The sequence below is a fragment of the Triticum urartu genome, chromosome 3 (assembly GCF_003073215.2).
Source record: "Triticum urartu cultivar G1812 chromosome 3, Tu2.1, whole genome shotgun sequence".
Lineage (NCBI taxonomy): Eukaryota > Viridiplantae > Streptophyta > Magnoliopsida > Poales > Poaceae > Triticum > Triticum urartu.
Window position 1 is genome coordinate 99,261,981 of NC_053024.1, and position 17,922 is coordinate 99,279,902.

Consider the following 17,922-nt stretch of genomic DNA (forward strand, 5'->3'; position numbering starts at 1 on the left):
TCATACATAAAAGAATTCAGAGAAGATTCAAATATTGTTCATAGATAGACTTGATCATAAATCCACAATTCATCGGTCTCAACAAACACACCGCAAAAGAAGAAGATTACATCGAATAGATCTCCACAAGAGAGGGGCAGAACATTGTATTGAGATCCAAAAAGAGAGAAGAAGCCATCTAGCTACTAACTATGGACCTGAAGGTCTGAGGTAAACTACTCACACTTCATCGGAGGGGCTATGATGATGTAGAAGCCCTCCGTGATGATGGCCCTCTCCGGCGGAGCTCCGGAACAGGCCCCAAGATGGGATCTCGTGGATACAGAAAGTTGCGGCGGTGGAATTAGGTTTTTGGCTCCTGTTCTGATCGTTTGGGGGTACATGGGTATATATAGGAGGAAGGAGTACGTCGGTGGAGCACCGAGGGGCCCATGAGGCAGGGGGCGCGCCCTGTAGGGGGGTGCGCCCCCTACCCTCGTGACTGCCTCCGGTACTTCTTGGAATAGGGTCCAAGTATCCTGGGTCTTATCCGAGAAGAAAATCACGTTCCAAAAAGGATTTTTCTATTTGGACTCCGTTTGATATTCTGTTTCTTCGAAACACTGAAATAGGCAAAAAAACAACAATTCTGGGTTGGGCCTCCGGTTAATAGGTTAGTCCCAAAAATAATATAAAAGTGGAAAATATAGCCCAATATAGTCCAAAATAGTAGATAATATAGCATGGAGCAACCAAAAATTATAGATACGTTGGAGACGTATCAGTAACCCTCTGCTGCCAGTTGGTCCTCTCCACTCGCCCGGTGAGTGCATGACCCCCGATCGGCATGGCAGTCATCATCGACCAATCCTCGAGGGTCACCGTCATCTCCCCGCATGGCGATGGAAAGAATGGGTCTCCGGTCGCCACTGGTCAATCAAAGCTGTCAGAGCTGCATGGACAAGCGTCGGCGGCTGATGCTTGAACTGCAACACGAAACCCAGCAGTCGGGCTCTCTTGAAGTACGGCGCATAGCACTCGTCGTATTCCATATTCCCATGAACCCCGTGACCCCTCGTGCGCGGTGGATGGAGCATTTGTCAAAAAGTGGACGGCAAAAGTTAGGAACTTATTTTCATCAATCCGACAACTTTGATCAATATTTCCTTCATATTACTTACCTCTCCGTTCTCTATGAAACGGGCACGATGACCCTTGTTGAATGCGTAGTCAAGCATGGAGTACTGTGGGCCGATGTTGTCCGCAAGAGGTGCCCGCCTTCATAAAATTTCATAAACAAAAGCATCATAAGCATAAGCATACATAAACAAAAAATGAAATTTCTTGGTAACATGAACTAGGGTTCATCTTAAGCATATTCCTCCAACAACATCTACTACACATGATGGATCAAATCATATCAACATGCATCATATCAAAATAAAAATCCCCCAACATGCATCATATCATCATTTTTTTAAACATTTTTTTAAAATAGAGTTCATCTTGAATGTATTTTCTCCAAAAAACATCTTCATATCATCATATCAACATGCATCATAAAACTACAATCAAGTCCTCCCACATGCATTACATCATAATTTTTTTAACAAAAAAAAGTATCAACTAGGGTTCATCTTCACACTAACATATGAACTATTGATTAGAGTTCATATTCAATACCACTAGTTACTAAAGAACTAAGAACTAGAACTAAAATCAAGCTAAAACAATCCTAGGTGAAAAAAATCCAATCTAAGTTCAAAAATATGAGGGATTTCAAGCAAATAATGCGTCAAATCGGAAGCAAGTTTGTAAAAACTAATTGGAGGGATTGGAGGAGCTTATGTTTCTCTCTTCGGGGCCATCTCGATTCGCAAAAATGATGAAGAAACGGTGAAGATCCGAGGGGAGAGTGGAGGAGATGAGAGAGGGAGAGAGGGGCGAGTGTGGAGAAAGAAGGAAACTACCGACAGGGGGGGGGGGGGGGGGGGGGGGGATGGGGCGGGGGCACGGGGGCTCGGGTGAAATAACTGCCCCCACCCTACCGCCAGGGGCCCTGGCAATAGGGTTAGACGGCCTACCGCCAGGGACCATGGCGGTAGGGTGCGACGGAGGGGGACGGCGGTAAACACGAAATTTTGTCGACCCAGCCAATCACGGGAGAGAACGAGCCCACCAGTCATTGGGCGCCCGAAATTACAACGAGGTAAAAAAATGACGCAGATCCAACGTTTCAGGACAGTTTGAAGACCAGATTGACCAAATCTAACGGTCCAAAGTGCAGGAAATGGAGGGAGCTTCATGGAGGAGGGTCGGCTAGCATCCTTATAGGTTAGAATGGTTGGGTTTTACCTTAATGATCTTTGGTAGTTGCGGATGCTTGCTAGAGTTCCAATCATAAGTGCATATGATCCAATTACGGAAAGTATGTTAGCTCATGCTTCTCCCTCATATAAAATTGCAATAATGATTACCGGACTAGTTATCCATTGCTTAGGGACAAATCTTTCTCATGTATTACAAAAAACTATCTATTTCTATTATCTCGCAAAGTATACTCCTAGTTTTATTCTTGTAAAGTAGTTCTAGCATCACACCTACAAAATAGCTTCATACTTGTTTTAGGTAAAGCAAACATCAAATGTGCATAGAGTTGTATCAGTGGTTGATAGAACTTGAGGGAATATCTGTTCTACCTTTAGCTCCTCGTTGGTTCGACACTCTTATTTATCGAAAAAGGCTACAAATGATCCCCTATACTTGTGGTTATCAAGGCATCCCATCTTTCTTCTTCGACAGTTATCAGTATGTCTCGGTATGTCCCAGAGTATGCATAAATTTTGGAGCATCGTCTGCTTTTATTTTTCTTTTAGTTATGCACCATGCTGGTATCGGATAGTCATTGGTTGATTTGTAGAATGCTCTCTGCACTTCACGTATATTTTTTGAGTACGGCTTTATAGAATGCTTCACATGCTCGCATATGTCTTTTGAAGTTTGGATGCTCATTTCTCTACATTTAAACACTGTTATTTGTAGAATACTCTTTTGCTTTACCTATATTTGTCAAAACTTGGCCGATTCTTTTATAGAAAGTATAAGAACTCTTTGCTTCACTTATATCTTTTTGGAGAGTTGAATATAAATTGGTTGTCTGCATGGTTAGTCCTAGGTATGTGCAGATGGTATTTATAAAAACTTGTAGATCATTTAAACATGGTAAACCTGATTCTTTGCAATAGTTTTGCAATATTAAGTTAGATGCGTGTGTGTGAGTGAATGGTTAAAGTTTAGTACGAATATGGGTGTTAAGGTTTGTGACTACGTATACATGAAAGTGGTAGTTGCTAGTATTAGCTAAGACGTCAGAGTGTAGGGATGTCATTGATTGGCGCTCATGCGTGTTCAGATTCGGGGGCCCCGATGGTTAACACCTCTCAACATCCTCCCTACGAGCATGCGAGTTATACTTTGTTTCGAGGTCTAACTAAACTTTTGTAATAAATACTTGAGTTCTTTATGTTTAATGTGAGTTTTTTGGTCTTTGACACTTCCACCTATCCATATTTTGTTAGCCTCTTCGGTACCGTGTACTGCCCACTCTCACCTTGAGACTTGCTGCAGATTTTGTTGGTGCAATCCAAATCCCGTGAGATGACATGCTCTCTCACACATAAGCCTCATTATCCTTCCTCAAAACAACAACTATACCTACTTATTATGACATTTCCATAACCATTCCGAGATATATTTCCATGCAACTTCCATTGTTGCTATTTACATGACTTGAGCATGCATTATCATTTTCTGCTTTGCATGATCATATAAACTGACATGATATTTGTGGCAAAGCCACCGTTCATCATTGTTATAAATGTTACGCTAGATCATTGCACATCTTGGTACACTCTAGAGGCATTCATACACAACCATCATATTATTTATATTTCAAGTTGTAAGTAAAATAAAGTGTGATGATCATCATTATTAGAGAGTGCCCCTACCTGTGAGGATATGAATTGGAGGAGACTTGTGATTCCTCGAAAAAGAGGGGATGAGGTCTGTGAGGCCATTCAAAAAAAGAGAGGCCAAAAAGAGCCCACAAAAAGAGAAAGGAATGAAAATGAAAAAATGGAAGAAAAAGAGAGAGCGGCACACTACTATCCTCCTACCACACTTGTGCTTCAAAGTAGCACCATGTATTTTGTATAGAGAGTTTTCACATACTTCATGATTATGCTGCTTTCTATCATTTTTGGGTTTTTAGGTGAAAATCCACAAAGCTGGAATGACCTGAAAATTTACGTGGATTTTTTGTGGAATATATCTGTTTTTTTGTCGCAGAATCAACGCAAGATGGGCCTCGTGGGCTCCACAAGCCAGGGGGCGCGCCCCCTAGGGTGGGCCTTGTGTCCTTGTGGAGAGACCAGGAAGCATCCAGAGCTCTCCTTCACCGCAAGGAAGCTAATATTGAAAAAAAATCATGTTAAACTTTCAGCCCAATCGGGGTTATGGAACTCCGTTATAGAAAAAAATGATGTCCGGCCGCAGAAACAGTCCCGAAACAAAGAACAAACCCTAGAGAAAGAGAGAGAGAAAGTGTGTGAGAGAGATATCCAATATCGGAGGGACTCCCACCCCTCGGGGGCCATGGAGGCCAAGGAACAGAGGGGGAAGCCTTCTCCCATCTTGGGGGAAGGCCAAGCAAGAAGAAGAAGGAGGGGGGCTCTCTCCTGGTGGCGCTGGAGCGCCGTCGGGGGAACCATCATGATGACTAAAAGAAGATATTGTTGACTAGAGGGGGGTGAATAGGAAACGACCAGTTTTTATCTCTTTTAATCAAATTAGGGTTAACAACAAAATAGGTTGTCTAGATATGCAACTAGTTGGACAACCTATATGACAAGCACACAAGGAAGCACAAGATACAAACACAATATAAGCTTGCACAAAGTAAAGGTAAAAAGTAACCGCAAGTGGAGGCGATGAAGACGAGGGTGTGTTACCGAAGTTCCCTCTTTTGGGGGAGGTACGTCTCTATTGGAGCAGTGTGGAGGCACAATGCTTCCTAGGAAACCACCAGGGCCACCGTATTCTTCTCACGTCCTCGCACAATGCAAGATGTTGTGAATCCACTATAGGTGCCCTTGAAGGCGGAAACCGAACCTTTACAAACAAGGTTGGGGCTCTCTCTACAGGTGCACTTAATTGGAGGATCCCAACAGCACCACGAAGCTTCACCACAATGGAATGTGGCTCCGAGGTGACCTCTTCCATCTAGGGTGCCAAAACACCCAAAGGTAACAAGATCCACAAGAGATTAGTGGGCGGAATCAAATATCTCTTGGTGGAAGTGTAGATCGAGGCCCTCTCCTCCAAGCTCTGGAAGATCAACAAGTTTTAATGGCTATGGAGATCGGGTGAAAATGGAGCTTGGAGCAATAATGGAGAGCTTTAGGGATAAGAGGTGGGTCTTCTTGGGGAAGAAGACCCCCTTTATATAGCGGGGGCAAATCCAATCGTTATCCTACTTCGCCCGCACTTAAGAGGTACTACTGCTTAGTGCGGTAGTTCCAGGTGTAGCAAGATAGTACTGCAGTACGAGAGCGATACTACCACCCCCCCTGCGCGGTACTACTGCATCAGTTCTCTGGTCAAAGTGGAACAATGGAAGTGATGGGTAAGCAGAGCAGAAGTACAGTGTCAAGCGGTACTACCGTATAACTTCTGCTAAGAAGATCCATGGGTAACAGAAGCACCAAAATAGGCGGTAGTGGTTGCGGTGGTAGGACCAAAAGTACCGCGCAAGCGGTACTACAACCCTACTACCGCGCTACTACTTTTAAATATCCCAGGCCACAGAGAATTGGTGGATGTGGGGTAGTACTAGCGTGGAAGTACCACACGGGCAGTACTACCGTTCTACTACTTCCCTACTTCCGCTAAATAAACCAAGACAACAGGAGCCTGGAAACATGTGGTAGTACAAGCGGCACTGGCCTGCGGCAGTACCGATGAAGCGGTACTACCGCTGGCCAGAGCGGTACTACCGCTTGGGTGCTGTCAATTTGCCCAAGCAGAGAATACATGGATCATCCATGTTGCGGGAAGAGTATGTGGGTGCATATGGGGTTGTCTACATGTTGATTCCACCCAAACCTTTCCAAAGCGGACCGCCTCTTAATAGTATGATTTTCCTATGACTCAAATCCACCGAAAAGAAACACTGGGAAAACCGTCTTCGCTCTCTATCACTGAGAGGAATAAAATCGTCTTGCGCCATATATAAGATTATCTGAAATGCTCAATGCACATGGTTAGTTCGCAAATAACATTGTCATCCATCACCAAAACTATTACAGAGAAATATGCCCTAACAACAGCGATCATCTCCAACAACACCGCCGTCTTCATCAACACCTGCACCACCTTCCCCCATCTGTAATCAACGGTCCACGCTCCCACAACCAGTTGTACCCCTACTTGAACATGGTGCTTTATGTTATATATTATTATCCAGTGATGTGTTGCACCTCTATTATGTTTGAGCAGATTCCTTTTGTCCTATGGGTTGATTGGTGATCATGATTGGTTTGAGTTGCATGCTTTATTTTGGTGTTGTCCTATGGTGCCATTCATGTCGGGCAATCATGTGGGATCACAGTTGCAGGGTGTTGCAATATGTCAATGATTTTCCTATAGTGAGTTGCGGGAGTGACAGAAACCTAAACCCGAGTTCGTGAGTTGCTGCGTATGGGATCAAACGGGATTTTTTTTACTTAATGCTATGGTCGGGTTTTACCTTAATGAAGCTTTGGTAGTTGTGGATGCTTGCTATAGTTCCAATCATAGGAACATATGATCCAAGCATAGAAGATATGTTTTCTTAGGCCTCTCCCACACATAAAATGGCAATAATGACTATCAATGTAGTTATCAATTGCCTAGGGACAATTTCGCACATACTACCAGCACTTTTCAACACTCGTTATATTTACTCTGTTGTTTATTATTGAAACAACAACTAACTTTTATTTCACTTTCTTTATTATCCTGTAAACCTATCCCATTACACTTGCAAACTAGTTTTATTCTTGTTCTAGGTAAAGTGAGTGTTAGCATGCGTAGAGTTGTATCGTGGTCGATAGAACTCGAGAGAATATTAATTCTACTTTTAGCTCCTTGTTGGGTTCGACACTCTTATTTATCAAAAGGCTACAATTGATTTCCCTATACTTGTGGGTTATCAGTGGTCCACCAGTCATGGACTGCCTATCGGTACCGGAGAAATTAAAAACCACTTCCCCAAAATATTCAACATGTCCTCTACGCATTGCGCGCCCTCCCCAAATAAGATTAGGGTCCCTCCGCCTCCCGCCGGTGTTGATGCCGGTCCGCCTCGTCTCCAGTGGTCTCAGGGCCATGGGGGCGCGGCGTACCCTGGCCCTTACCAGCGGGAGGGATTCATTTTTAGATGTTTAGGGCCTCTTTGACTCATAGGATTTCCAAAATGCAGGAATCGGAAAAATGTGGGATTAGAGTGGCATGTCATCTTGAATCCTACAGGATTGTATGAGTGTTTGATTTTGCATAGGATAAACGTAGGATTCTTTAAAAGATGTTTGAGTGGATGGAAAATTTCCTATGAAATCTAGTGCAAATGAATCCTATGGAAAAATTCCTATGGTTTACAATCCTACGAATCAAACAACCTACATAGGAAAAATTCCTAAGGATTAGAATCCTCCAAATTTCCTGTGAGAATCCTTTGATTCAAAGAAGCCCTTATTTAAGTTTTGTTGGGGTTTGTGTCCTACTCAGAAAGGCGAGACGACACCGGCTCCCTGAAGATGGAATAAGATTCTCCCCGCCTAGTTCCCGTTCCGCTGGTGCGCCTAACATCGTCGGTGGGCGTGTGGAAGTGTATCTCAGATCTGTCTTTGGTGGATATGCTCAGATTTGGTCGTCGTCCGTCTTTTGTCTTTAGGTTGGATCCTTTCAATCTATACTATTCTTCATCAACTACGGTTGTTATTCTGCTATGCTGGTCCTATGGGTTCTTAGCATGACGACTTCCCAACTGTCTACTACAACAAGTTTTGGCTGACTCTGGCGAGGGAGGGACGATGACAGTGACGTGTCTTCGGCTAGCTTCAATGCTTCTAGTCGTCGCTAGGTGGTTAAGAGCAACTCCAACGGGGCGACCCATTTTGTTCGCTGGCGTCTGTTTGGGTCGGCGTGGACACAAAAGTGGGCCCAACGCGCCGACCTAAACGGACGCCCGTCCGCTTTTCGTCCGGCTTCCGGCCCATTCCCGGCCCATTTTTGAGCCAGATTTGTGTCGGCGTGGACACGAGATAGACATGCGCGTGCCTTCTCCCCTCGGGCCCGCTAGTCGGTGGCAGCCTCCACCATTTCCCTCAATCTTCCTCCATTTCCTCCCAAAAACCCTCTTGCCCGCGCGCGCTCGCGCCCCCCCCACCATGGACGATGACCTCGACGCCGCCGCCGACCTTGCCTCCCTTGCCTCATCCGGCATGATGACCGCCCCTCTGGCAAAGGCAAGCCTCACGCCCCCGCAAGACCGCCGCCGTGCCCAAGCCGAAGAAGACGCTGACACCCGAACAACGAGCAAGGGAGTCGGCCAAGAGGAAGGGTCGGAGGCACCGGCGGACGCGAGGGATGAAGCCATCGCGGCGGCCACCGTCACCGCCGCCGCACAGCAGGAGGTCACCAACGCCTGCGTCGCGGTGGCAACGAGGGAGGAGCTCTATATGCTAGGGTTAAACACTAGCCAGTACGGCCTCGTCAACACCGTCGTGGCCATAGCTAGCACCGGCTCATCCGCGTTCCCCCGGATGGTGCCGCCCGACCCACCCCGCGCATCGGCTTGCACCTCGATGCCCGACTTCCATGTCCACCAGCAAGGCTCCCGCCTCTCCGAGGAGTGCTCGCCCGAGGTGAGCGTGGTGGCGCCTTCCACGCCCGCGCCCATCAACCTCAACGCCACACCGGTGGCCGGTGGCTCGTCATCCGGAGGCGCGAGGAAACATGCGTGGCAGATGCCGGCCTCCGACGATGACTACATGCATAACATGATCTTTGAGGGTGGTGTGCCGGCCGCTGGCGGTGCTGTTGAGGCTGGCTACGATCCGGATGAGACACAAAGCCAGGACAGCCGAGGGGCGTTCACGCCGTCCACCTTTGATCAAGCTTAGGCGGCCTTCATGCATGATCAGGTCGGCCTTGACCTGGACGGCTTCCCACTCGACCACGAGTTTCTGGAGGACTATGGGCAAGAGGAAGAGGACGAGTGCGACATCAAAGGGGAGCCTTTGTTTGAGGACGAGCTCGCCAACCAAGCCGGCGGGGTGAAGCCGAAGCGCAAGAGCAAGCAGACCAAGGCATACAAGGCGGTCGAGGACAAGCTTCTTTGTGAGTGTTGGAGAGACATAGGGCAAGACCCCAAGACGGGCGCCGAACAAAAGGCATCAACCTTTTGGATTCGTGTCCACCATGAGTTCCATGAGCGCAAGAAGTTTTCTCCGTACCAAATAGTAAGCATGCACGGGTGGGTGTCCATTTCGAAGTGATGGAGGGTGATACAACAAGAGTGCAACAAGTTTTGTGCCACTCCTGAGAGCGTCAAGGCCCGCCCCGTGAGCGGCATCGGCATGCAAGACATGGTATGCTAGCAAGCCGCCCTCTTTTGTGTCATCCCGTTTATGCTTGCATGTTCATTTGCATACCATTTGACCAATATGCTTGCATGAAATGCATTTGTAGGCATTTCAAGCTTTGGAGGCATTCAAGGTCCAACACAATGGCAAGTGCTTCAACCTCTCCCATTGCTTTAGGGTCATCAAAGACGAGGCGAAGTTCAAGGCGCAATACGCCGCCCTCAAGTCGCATGGGAGGAAGCAAGCCGTGGAGGAGGTTGGGGACGGCGAGAATGCACGGTCGCAAGGGAAGACCAACTCGAAGAAGGAGGACAAGCGGGATGCGGCATCGCCCGCCTTGATCGCAAGCGTGAAGGGCATGATGAGCAAGAAGGACTCAAGGGAGGAGGAGCGTTGGCATTACAAAGAAGAGCAAATTAACGCCTTCATGGAGATCCAAAGGAGGAGGCTTGAGATGGACGCGGAGAAGCAAGCCAAGATGCTTGAGATGGAGGCGGAGAAGCAAGCCAAGATGCTAGGGATCGAGTCCGCCAATGCCAAGACCAAGGCGAAAGAAGTGGCTCTTGCGAGCATGCACTAGTAGAAAACAGGGCTTTGGTCCAGGCCGGGTCAGCCCATTAGTCCCGGTTCAGTCCAGAACCGGGACCAATGTGGGAATTGGTCCCGGTTCGTGAGCCCAGGGGGCCGGCCGGGCCACGTGGGCCATTGGTCCCGGTTCATCTGGACCTTTTGGTCCCGGTTGGTGGGATGAACCGGGACCAATGGGCTGAGCTCCTGGCCCACCACCATTGGTCCCGGTTGGTGGCTTGAACCGGGACCAAAGGCTCCCCTTTAGTCCTGGCTCATGTCACCAACCGGGACCAATGAGGTTCCTATATATAACCCTCGCTCGCGAGCAGAGCACCCCAGTGCTCTGTTTTTCTTTGGCCGAGGGGGAGAGGTCTTGGTGGTGCTCTAGCTCACCTCCTATGCACACAAGGTGTTCGATGGAATGCCCGAGCCACACTACTTAAGCTTTCTCCTCTCCAAGCTCGACCTCCAAGCTCCATTTTCCATAATATTTGTCTAGGTTTAGCGGTCCGTCACGCCCCGTCCCCGTCTTCACCGCTGTCGATCACCCGCGCCGAGCTCATCGCCGGCACCACCGTGGTGAGCCTCTTGTTCTTATCTTCTTTCTGAAAGGAAAAATATTCTTACTTGTATGTTTACATAGATACTTGTATTATTTTCTTACTTTTATTATTGCATCTTATATAGTGCAATGGTTTTGGTATCCGCCCCCGTCGGCCCTCGTCCTGTCTATGATTCGGATGTGGTATATATATTATCTTTATAACTATTGGTTCATTTATTGTTTATGAAAATTATGCCGACCAACGTGACATAGATTTTATTTATGTAGGATGTATGTGAATCGGAAATGCCAACCGACCCTATTGTCGAGAGGTTAAATTTAGTTGAAGAAGAAAACAATTTGTTGAAGGAAAAAATAAAAAAAATTGAGGAGGATAAGATGATATTGGAGTTGCATGTTGCGGATGTCCTCGATGATCACAAGATCAAGATGGATGCAATGCGCTTGAAGATTAGAAAGATTAGAAAATATGCCATTCATACCAAGGCTTGGTATCATTATGCCATTGGATCAATTGTTACCTTGGTTGCGATTATGATCGCATTTGTTTTCGCATTGAAATGTTTTACATAGTTTCAATGTATGGTTTAATTAATTAGATGCTCTGGAGAGCTATATGTTGTTAGATGAGAACTATGTATGCACTTTGGTTTTAATGTGATGATGAACTTCTATTAATTTGGACACTTAATTATATATAATGCACGCAAATGAACCGGCAATGGATGTACGGTGACAGACACACCCGCGAGTACATTAAGGGCGTGCATGAGTTTCTCGATGCGGCTGAGGCAAACAAGCAGAATGGTTTTATGTGTTGTCCATGCACTGAATGTGGGAATACGAGGTCTTACTCTAACCGGAAAATCCTTCACTCCCACCTGCTTTACAAGGGTTTCATGCCACACTATAATGTTTGGACGAGGCACGGAGAAATAGGGGTTATGATGGAAGATGGCGAAGAAGAAGAGTACGATGACAACTATGTGCCCCCTGAATACGGTGATGCTGCAACGGGGGGAGCTGGTGAAGATCAAGAGGAACCAGACGATGTGTCCAATGATGCTGCAACGGGTGAAGCTGCTGAAGATCAAGAGGAACCAGACGATGTTCCCGATGATGATGATCTCCGCCGGGTCATTGTCGATGCAAGGACGCAATGCGAAAGTCAAAAGGAGAAGCTGAAGTTTGATCACATGTTAGAGGATCACAAAAAAGGGTTATACCCCAATTGCGAAGATGGCAACACAAAGCTCGGTACCGTACTGGAATTGCTGTAGTGGAAGGCAAAGAATGCTGTGGCTGGCAAAGGATTTGAGAAGCTACTGAAAATATTGAAGAAGAAGCTTCCAAAGGATAACGAATTGCCCGACAGTACTGGAAAAGGCACTCTTGGAAGAGACTCAATAATATGTAGGGACGGATATTCTTGGTCTCAAGCAAACTACACAGTTCTACAGAACTCTATCTTGGTGACCCCGTATGTCGATGAACACAAGAACAGTCTGCGCTCCAAACACCCGGAGCAGTGCGACGACTGGATTACATGTGAACACATCAGGACTTTCAGCAGTTGGTTGGAAACACGTCTCAGAGGTGACAACACTGTTTGTGATGAGTTGTACTTGTTGTCCAGGGGACCATCTTTGACTGTATTGACTTACAAAGGATACGAGATAAATGGGAATACATTTTACACGATCGCCCAAGATCAAAAGAGCACCAACCAAAACAACGGTGTCCGCTTTGATGCAGCAACCGAGAGCGGAAAGGACACATATTATGGTTACATAGTGGACATATGGGAACTTGACTACGGACCTGATTTTAAGGTCCCTTTGTTTAAGTGCAAATGGGTCAATCTGTTAGGCGGCGGGGTACAGGTAGACCCACAGTACGGAATGACAACAGTGGATCTGAAAAATCTTGGATACACTGACGAACCGTTCGTCCTAGCCAATGATGTGGCACAGGTTATCTATGTGAAGGACATGTCTACCAAACCGAGAAAAATAAAAGATAAGGAAGCGAATACATCATACGATGAGCCAAAGCGCCACATAGTTCTTTCAGGAAAAAGGGACATCCTCGGAGTGGACGGCAAGACAGACATGTCTGAAGATTATGAAAAGTTTCATGAAATTCCTCCCTTCAATGTCAAGGCTAACCCAAGCATCCTAATAAACAATGAAGATTATCCATGGTTACGGCGCAATAAGCAAATGACACAAGCGAAGAAAAAGTGAAGACTTTCTCCCGCAACTATTATGATGATACCATGCCAACTTTGTAACACACGAACATGCTACCATTGTCCGTTTTGTACATGCACATGCTATGTGGGTGAAATTATGATACCATCCCAACTTTCAACTTTTTCAGAGTTCATTTGAAATGTTTTCATGTCTTATGGTTCGGCCCTCGTAATACCATGACCATTAGTCCCTGGCCCATGCCAACTTTCAACTTTCTAAACCTAATGGCACTAACATAAAGTTTATAATTTTGCTCCTCGCCCCTGGCCCATGACCATTAGTCCCGGTTTGTGCCACAAACCGGGACTAAAGGGTTGGTCCTCGTTGCGGGCAGAGTTTAGTCCCACCTCGCCAACCGAAGGGGGCTCACACCGGTTTATAAGCCCTTCCCTCTCTGCCTTGTTGAGCTCCTCTCAAAGTGAAAATAGATGCCCTAATAGAGAAAAGTTTAACCTAAATTCATAGTGAATTTCTCTGAAATTCATAGAAATTTACTAGGAATTTAGGTTGAATTTTCTCTATAAGCGCACCTATTCTCATTTTTTTAGTAAGTTAATCACAAACTTGTCATTCAAACAATTTTCAAAGAATTCAAATTTTAACTATTCAAATTTGAAAACTAATGGCACTAACAGAAAGTTTATAATTTTGCTAACCTAAAAGCAAACAGAATTAAAAATTAAAGCAAAAAACAAAAGAAAATAAATAATGCAAAAAACAAATAAAAAACAGGAAAAAAACTATTTTTATAGTAAAGTTAATCACAAAATAAAATAAATAAAGCAACAAAGAAAACAAAAAAACTAAAAAAGTGTTTTCAAATTTGAAAACTAATGGCACTAACAGAAAGTTTATAATTTTTCTAAAACTAAAAGCAAAAATAATAAAAAAATAAAGCAAAAAACAAAAGAAAATAAATAATGCAAAAAACAAAACAAAAAACTGGAAAAAATAGCAACAATAAGTATTTTGTTGTAAGTAGAAACAAAATAAAATAAATAAAGCAACAGAAAGTTTATAATTTTGCTGACCTAAAAGCAAAAAGAATTAAAAAAATTAAGCAAAAAACAAAAGAAAATAAATAATACAGAAAACAAAACAAAAAAACTAGAAAAAAAATAAAAATAGCAACAATAAGTATTTTGTTGTAAGTAGAAACAAAATAAAATAAATAAAGAAACAAAGAAAACAAAAAAACAAAAAAGTGCCACCTACTGGGCACCCACGGCCTGAATACGACTAGAAACCCTACCATGGGCCAGGATTCAGGCCCGCGGGAGGTCCAGTAGGCCCACAGGCACACATTGCACGGTTAGGCCCGAAAGCCTGCTTTAGAGAGGAGCTCGAGAGGGAAGGCGCACCGCACCTTATAAACAGGTGCGGCTCCCTCTCAACTAGCGAGGTGGGACTAAACATTTGGGCGCGGGGTAGCACAAGGCCTTTGGTCCCGGTTGGTGGCACCAACCGGGACCAAAGGCCTCTTTTCAGCAGCCCAAAGGGCGGGAAGCGGCGGCGATGGTCACGGTTGGTGCCACCAACCGGGACTAAAGCTTGGACTATATAACAAACACTTGTGAAAATTTTCAGTTTGCATCGCCAGTTCCCCCCTCCCCCACCGACGATGCCGTCAGGCTGCTCCACCTCGCCGTCTACGCCGCCGCCAACGTCATCGCCTCCACGAGCCCGCGCCGTCCTCATCGCCGGCATCCCCGAGCCCGCCGTCCTCGTCGTCCCCGTCGCTGCGTGCCTCCCCGAGCCCACCCCTCCTCGTCCCTGTCGCCGGCCGCGCGCCGTCCCGAGACCGCCGTCCCCGTCACCGCGTGTCGCCCCGAGCCCGCCGTCCTCGTCGCCGGACTCCTGCCATCGCCGCCCCCCTCGAAGTGAGCCCCCCCCCCTTTCCCATGGTCCCGATCGAGTGCGGCCCTTGCTCTCTGCCCCTGCTCCATGGTCGCCGCCGGCCCCGACGCATTGAAGAGTAGAAGGAGAGGAGAAGGAGAGGAGAGGAGAGGAGAAGGAGTGGAGCAGCAGCAAACTTTTCTGAAATTTCTGATTTTTTTTACAGATATGAACAGTGCATATAGAGGGTGTTTGATCAAATGCTAGATGGCTTTGGGCATTTTTAGGATTTATGATATTTTTTGTGGTGAGGTACTGATGCAAGACAAAGGTGATGGCAAAATTTCAGAATTTTTTGATTGGTTTAGAATAGGTTTTCAGCAAGGAATTTGAATCTGGTTCAAATTTCATTTGAATGAAATTTAAAAAATTTAAACTATGGATCAGAAGGTTTTTTGTGAAATGGAGTGTGGGTACTGTCATGAAGTTGGAGTAATTTTGGTGGTTGTAAAAGAGTTAGGAAAATTTAGAATGTGCTAAATATGTTAAAAATGTTTTTTTGTTCATACAAAGTTTTTATATATGACTATGGATATATGAGCAATGATGATCCATGGATGTATGCATTGATATATATGAGAAACGATGTTTCATAGAATATTTACCAAGTATATATGTATTTTTGTTCACAGCATTTTTTCCATTTATATATGTATGTGGCTATAGATGGATATATATGAGAGGTTTCCTAGTGTCAAACTATTGAAGAAATCCATGGCTTCATCATTAGCCGGAAGTAACCAGGGCATGACGAAGTCCTCCAAAGTTATTTTGGAATGGTGTCCCGGATAGGATAATTTGCCTTTTTGTATGAATTTCAGCAAAGGCCTTCCAAATAACAATATTTGGAAGGTTCTTGCTGAACTTTGTACCAAAAAGCGAATTATCCTATCTAGGACTCCGTTCCAAAATAACTTTGGAGAGCTTCGTACCATCATGCACCTGTTACTTTCGCCTAATGATGAAGACATGGTTTTGTTGAATCCTTTGACACTAGGCAACCTCCCGACCCCTTGGCGATCCTATCGAACATGAGAGGAAGAAGAGGATCGCCGAGGGGTCGAGGGTTCCAGGGTCGTCGAGGGTTTGAGGGGTCGAGGATCGCCGAGGGATCGAGAGAGGTTTCCTAGTGTCAAAGTATTGAAGAAATCCATGGCTTCATCATTAGCCGGAAGTAACCAGGGCATGACGAAGTCCTCCAAAGTTATTTTGGAATGGTGTCCCGGATAGGATAATTTGCCTTTTTGTATGAATTTCAGCAAAGGCCTTCCAAATAACGATATTTGGAAGGTTCTTGCTGAACTTTGTACCAAAAAGCGAGTTATCCTATCTAGGACTCCGTTCCAAAATAACTTTGGAGAGCTTCGTACCATCATGCACCTGTTACTTTCGCCTAATGATGAAGACATGGTTTTGTTGAATCCTTTGACACTAGGCAACCTCCCGACCCCTCGGCGATCCTCTCGAACATGAGAGGAAGAAGAGGATAAAAAAAGAAGAGGAAGAAGAAAAAAAAGAGGAGAAGAAAGAATAGAGGAGTTCTTCTCCTCTATTCTTTCTTCTCCTCTTTTTTTCTTCTTCTTCCTCTTTTTTTTATCGGGAACGAGGGTCGTCGAGGGACATAGATGTAGTGTCGTCGTTGTCGACATACCCCCTCCCGATAGCTTCAACACGTGTGGGGGGGGGGGTCAATATTACCCCCTCCTTGAAGCGTTCTCGAGGCCACCCCAAACCCTTGAAGCGTTGTCGAGGCCACCCCAAACCCTAGAGAAGCAGCGTCGAGGCCACTAATTAATATATATGATTCCTTACTATGATTAGGTAGCTAGTTCTACGTTTGCCACTAATATATCCATCTGTCATGTTTGAATAATAATTGCCATGTTGTAAATATTTGTAGAAACTATGGACACCGCCCGAGATGAAGCAAAAGAAGCGTTGTTGAGGGACATAATCGCAGAAGGAAGTGATGCCGTCTCGTTGTTTCTCAACGACACCGATGGTCTGGAAGGAGAGGGTGAAGAAGCTGGCTACGGTGACCTAATGCTGGTGCAAGAAGAAGAACATGAGGACGGCTCCGGTGACCCAATGTGCAAGAAGGAGACCGTGATGACGGCTCCGGTGACCGAACCGAGTCCGGCCAGGTATATATATTAGTTAAGCCTGTGCTGACTAGCTAATTGATGCATTCATTGTTTTGGTATGTACACATATTAATTAAGTCTTTGTTCTTTTTTCTAGCCCTCCGGATCGAGCACAACTTCGGTAAAGAGACGAGGCCCGAAGAAAAAGTTGAGCTCGGATGAAAGGTTTGAGATCATAGCAATCGCGCCCGACGGCCAACCGATTGAACCCATCCGAACAAAGAACGCATTTGTTGCTCAGTGCGGGGTTCTGGTTAGGGACAAGATCCTGATCAGCATCCAGCAATGGTTTAAGCTGGCTACAGAAGACCCTGAGGTGTCTTATGTCAATGATATGCAGAAAAATGATCTTTGGACTGAGCTGAAGTCAAATTTCACCCTACCGCCAGAGGATAATCCAGAGAACCCAGTTAAAGAGCAATTAATCAAGTCTTTTGCTCTTAAGAGGATGGCAGAACTATTCAGGAGGTGGAAGAAAGAGCTGAATAAGTTTGTCGAAAATAATGAGACACCAGAATTCGCCCTATAGTGAGTCGTATTACAATTCACTGGCCGTCGTTTTACAACGTCGTGACTGGGAAAAGAGTAGGAAGATTTTGGCGACAAACAAGCAAAATGCTGCGAAGAAGAAGCATCACCATCGCACGGGGTCAGGTGGCTACCTCGTAGCCCGGCCTAAGTGGGCCAAGACTGAGAATGATCTGATTGATAAAGGGATCGAACTAGAGACAATTAACTGGCCAGACCGTTGCCGGACTTGGTTCTTCGGGACTGGCGGAACCTTGGACCCTGTAACAGGGAAGTGCATTTGGACGAACGATCAACTAGAC